This window comes from Solanum verrucosum, unplaced genomic scaffold, assembly GCF_900185275.1.
Source record: "Solanum verrucosum unplaced genomic scaffold, falcon-dt-bn FXZP01000009.1, whole genome shotgun sequence".
NCBI classification, from domain to species: Eukaryota; Viridiplantae; Streptophyta; class Magnoliopsida; order Solanales; family Solanaceae; genus Solanum; species Solanum verrucosum.
In genome coordinates this window covers 2,190,556-2,196,555 of record NW_026020231.1, presented here as the reverse complement: position 1 = coordinate 2,196,555, position 6,000 = coordinate 2,190,556, and positions in this window count along the sequence as shown.

Here is a 6,000-nt window from a genome sequence, read left to right as displayed (position 1 = left end):
AGGTACAATGTGGAACGCAAAATCCAGGCGTAAAATGTCTTGATGGAATGTGTTGTAGTATATGGGGTTGGTGTGAAAACACAGATGCATATTGTGCTACTGGACAATGTCAAAGTCAATGTTGGTGAGGATGGCAAGCTGATGGTACATGAGTGTTGTAGTGACGATGGTTGGTGTGGGACCACACCAAAATATTGTGCTCCTAGAAACTGACAAAGCCAATGTTAAACATCATCTCCACTGTTGGTGGGTCTATTCATATTTTTAATTGTTGTTGCTATCGTTTTGCAAAATCTCCCATGTTTTCTAGTTAAGTTAGATTTAATTTTGTTTATAGCATTGTGCTACTGTATGTTAATCTCATCTTCTATGTTGTATTTTATCTGTTTGTTTTATTTAGTCAGTTTGTTGCTCTATTTTATTTATATATATATATATATATATATGACTTCTCTTAATTTATTCGGATTGATTATATGCACTTCTCTAGAATTTTGAACTAGTTATGTTGTTACTTTGTCATATTTGTTATAAAATAAGAACAAAATACAATAATACTAGACAAGAAAGGAGGACAAATGATAATGGAAAGTATATATAAAGTAGAGTGTATTTTTTTTTCTCTTCAAGTGTGTATTTCACAAGGGTAAAAAAAAACTCTTTTATAGGATTTAGAAAACACCCGTTTACATCCTTTAACCAAATACGTTAGTACAATTTTAATAAATACAATAAATAGATACATTAAAACTAAAATTCATAGCTGAAACGGATTCCATAATTTCGAAAAAATTATACTCTAATTAAATTAAAGTAGAACAAAAAAAGTAATTTTTTTTGAAATATTTTTTCAAAGCACCATGAAGCATGCACATCTTCTTAAATTTAAAACTAAAATTTATAGCTAAAATGGATTCTATAATTTCAAAAAAATTATATACTAATTAAATTAAAGTAAAATAAAAGAAATAATTTTGTAAGTTTTTTTAAAAAAACGCTGAAGCAGGCACGTCGACGGATGCGAAAAAGTTATACACTAATTAAATTAAAGTAGAACAAAAGAAATAATTTTTTAAATTTTTTTTAAAAAAAATACGCTGCAGTAGGTACATCAACGGAGACTTGTCAACTTCAACACAAACCGTCTCTTATATAATAAGAGAATATATATATATATATATATATATATATATATATATTAGTGGCTATCAATTAAATCGATTGTTCCCTCATAATTTAGGTATAAATATGAAACCACATTTCACCAATTCATTCACCTTCTTCTATTCTACGTCTATTAACAAAATGAAAAAGACCCTTTTAGCTCTACTGGTTTTGTTCCTCCTTGAGGTGGTCTTAGCCGATGAGCTATTGAAATTGTTCTTGGAAATCAGTTCTAGAACTAGAGGAAGAGAAGGAGAAGAAGAAAGAAAGAAGAAACAGTTTGTTCTCTTATTAGTAAAATCTGAACACAATGAAAAGCTTACATTCACTAATGACACAGTCTCCCTTATATAGGGAGACTTGTTACCGTTACTACATAACTAACTAATAGTTAGTTATAACTAACTCTAATTAAACATACTAACAACCTTTTTTTTCCCCTTTATCTCAACACTCCCCCTCAAGCTAGGAAGGAGAGAATATATCACATAGTCCTAGCTTGGAATTAAGATAGTTGTGCTGAACTCTAGTAGGCCCCTTAGTCAGCATATCTGCTGGCTGTTCTTGTGTTGAAATGTAACTTGTAGTAATAACTCCTTGAAGAATTTTTTCCCTGATGAAATAACAATCAACATCAATGTGTTTTGTTCTTTCGTGATAAATCGAATTTGCTGCTATTTGCATTGCAGACTTGCTATCACTGAAGACACAAACTGGGAGTGTTACCTCACTTCCAATTTCCTTCATTAAACCTAGTATCCATACTAGTTCTGCTACAACAGCTGCAAGACTTCTGAACTCTGCTTCTGCAGAGCTTCTGGAAACTATAGTCTGTTTCTTTGACTTCCAAGAAACTATTGAATCTCCCAGCTTCACAAAATAACCAGTTACAGACCTTCTAGTTTGTGGACAAGATGCCCAATCAACATCACAATAAGCACTGACCTTCTCTTCTGAACTACTAGACAAAAGAACTCCTAACCCAGGCTGATTTTTGACATACCTTACCACTCTAACTGCAGCTTCCATATGTGATTTTTTAGGACTTTGTAGAAACTGACTTAAAGTTTGTACACTAAACGCTATATCAGGCCTGGTCATTGTTAAATAAAGCAGTTTCCTAACCAACCTTTGATATGCCCTTTGATCAGTAGGAGGATTATTATCTGGTTTCATATGCTTGACATGATCATCAAACTGTTTTGAGGTTAGTTTTAGGTTATAGTCTATGGGAGCCCCAGCTGGCTTAGCTGCTCCTAACCCCAATTCAGCCAATAGTTCTAATGCATACCTTCTTTGATGCATTAGTATTCTTTTGTCAGACCTTGCAAATTCAATACCAAGGAAAAATTTTAACTCCCCTAAATCTTTCATCTTGAAAGTTTCTGACAAAGTAGTTTTGGCTTCCTCTATCAACTTCAGACTATCACCAGTGACCAACATATCATCTACATATACTAACATAAGTGTAACTCCTTCAGATGTCTTTTTAACATACAAAGAGGGATCATATCGACTCTGAACAAACCTGAACTTCACCAAAACCTCTGATAACTTTGTATTCCATTGTCTAGGAGCCTGTTTTAAACCATATAGGGATTTGACTAGCCTACACACCTTGTTCTCCCCCTGGCTTGCAAACCCCTGAGGCAAGTCCATATATATCTCATCAGTTAGGTCTCCATTGAGAAATGCATTATAGACATCCATCTGATGAACACACCACCCTTTCTTTGCTGCTACTGCCAGAACAGTTCTTATTGTTTTCATTTTTACTACTGGAGAGAAAGTCTCTTTAAAATCTATACCTTCTCTTTGATTGTACCTTTTTGCAACCAGCCTAGCTTTAAACCTTTCTACCTCACCTGAAGCCTTATACTTGACCTTATACACCCATCTACACCCAATAGGTTTCTTGCCTTTAGGTAAATCAACTACATCCCAAGTATGGTTGTGACTTAAAGCTTCTACTTCATTTTTCATAGCCTAAACCCACCTTGAATCTTTACTTGCCTCCAAGTAGTTGGTTGGTTCAGAAACTGAAGAAGAAGCTGCTAAACAAGCCATGTACTCTTTTGACAACCTCTCATAAGACACATACTTAGGCAGTGCATAAGGTACTTCTTTGTGAATGTTTAGAGAGACAAAATCAGTCATCCAAATTGGTGTCTTCCTGTCTCTAGTTGACTTCCTCTGACCCTGCATCTTATGGGACATGTCTATATCGGTAGCCTCTTGTGTCTCCTCTTGTTGGTTACTCTGAGTGCCTACGACTGTATCTTGTGAATCTGCAGAACCACAACCTTCATCACCTATTTCAGGAGCAACTTGACTTGTCTCAACACTTGTAGTTGTGTCAGTTGACCTATACTGCTGATCACCTAGGGGAAACACACATTGAGGCTCTTGAAGGGCCTTATTCTTCTCCTTAAATGGAAATACATCTTCTCTAAAGGAGACATCCATGCTCACACAAAATGACTTATTTACTATATCATATAAGACGTACCCTTTTTGAGTATCACAAAAACCCATAAGTACAGTAGTTTTTGTTCTAGTTAACAACTTATTATGCTCATTAAGGACCTTAGCATAACACAAACACCCCACTACTCTAAGATGATCACAGTTGGGCTTCTTCCCATACAACCTTTCATATGGAGTTTGATAATGTAACACTGAACTTGGTAGTCTATTGATAAATTATACAGCTGCTAACACATAATACCCCCATAATCTTATTGGAATCTCCCCTTGAAATCTTAATGCTCTTGTTACCTCTAAAATGTGTCTGTGTTTTCTTTCTGCCACTCCATTTTGCTGAGGAGTGTATGTACATGATGTCTGATGAACAATCCCAAGACTTTTAACCAAACTACTACACAATGAATTCCCAAATTCAGACCCATTATCTGTTCTTACCACTTTTACTACTTTATTAAACTGAGTCTGTACATAACTCAAAAAATGCTTTATCTAAACACACACATCAGTCTTAAATTTCAGCAAAAACACCCAAGTCATTCTAGAGAAATCATCAACAACTGTCAAGAAGTACCTATTGCCATTCATAGTGGGAACTCTATAGGGCCCCCATAAGTTGATGTGTACAAGATCAAAGCAACAAATAGTTTTAATATTGCTAGAAGGAAATGACAATCTGGTTTGTTTCGCACTAGGACACACAGTACATTGTCTCAGTCTATCATCTATATCCAAAGACTTCTCTAGAGACAAAATTCTCTTTAGTACATTAGTAGACACATGTCCAAACCTCTTGTGCAACAGGTCCACTTCTGCTTGTTGCTTCTTTTTTACAGAATTTGCAACCAATGCTTCTCCCTTGACTGACTTCTTAGTACTCTGATCAGCTAAAAAATATAGTCCACCATTAATCCTTCCAATTGCTCTCACCTTCCCTGTGTAAAGATCCTGGAATACACAGAAATCAGGAAAAAAATTTACTGAACACTGCCATTCCTTAACTACCTTAGACACTGAGAGCAGATTATAACTGAATTGAGGTATATTGAGGACATTAGAGACAACATTTCCCTCGACCAAACAACTCCTACCTATATTAGATACTACAACTGTATCACCATTAGGGAGACAGACCTTCTTAACTCCCTCAGGATGTACTACAGAAGTCTCATCAAGCATACTTAAGTCAGATACTATATGATGTGTAGCACCTGTATCTATGATCCACTGTTTAGATTTAGGAGAATTGAAGAAAACACTGTTAATACCTGCAACATTTGCCACATCTGCTGACCCAATTTCTTCAGGAGACTTGTTTGGCTTGTTTGAGTGGATCATCTGTAGAATCTGACTATATTGTTCTTGAGTAAATGCTGCTTTACTCACTTGATTCATCATAGACACCTGTACCTCAGAGTTTTCCTGATCACCTGTCCTTGACTTAGTGTGAAAATCTTGTCCAACCATTTGACCAGCTAACACATTGTAAGCAGCTCCTCCTTCTAACTTTTGTTTTCTCTTTGTTTTAAAATCAGGAGGATATCCATTCAACTTCCAACAGTTCTCTCTACTGTGACCCTTTAGATTACAGAAATCACATTGGACATTATAGTTTTTCTTGAGTCTTTGCCCCTGACTTCTTGAGTACATAGCCATTTCAAACTCTCTTACCTGAGCAGCTGGTCTCACTCCCAATACTCCAGCACTTGTAGCTCCAGCTCTATGGCTTTCATCACTCACGATCATAGCATAAGCTTGATTTACTGAGGGCAAAGGACTCATAAGCAAGATTTGACTTCTTGCTTGAACATATGACTCATTCAACCCCATCAAGAACTGAAACAACTTTAGTTTTTGAAGATGCACCACAAATTCTTTTGACTTATCACAATCACACCCTGGTGCTGGCCCTAGTGCTTCAAACTCATCCCACAAATCTTTAAGTTTTGAAAAATACACACAAACAGACATATTTTCTTGACTCAAAGAAGCAATATTTTTATGCAGATTAAAAGTTCTCACACCATCCACTTTATGAAACCTTTCATATAAATCATCCCACACTGATTTAGCTACAGAGGAATACATTATACCTCCAAGTAATTCTTTAGCCACAAAATTCATTATCGAAGCAAGTACTACTGCATTCACCCTTTCCCAATGAATTCCCAATTCATTTGGAAACTTATCTTTAGCACAAGTTTCATCTACCATACCTAACTTATTTCTACCTAACAGGGCTACTCGCATGGATCTATACCAAACTGAGTAATTCTCGATACCTGTAAGTTGAAACGATATGATTTGGACGCCACTGACATCTGATGGATTGAGAAACAGTGAATGGTTGTA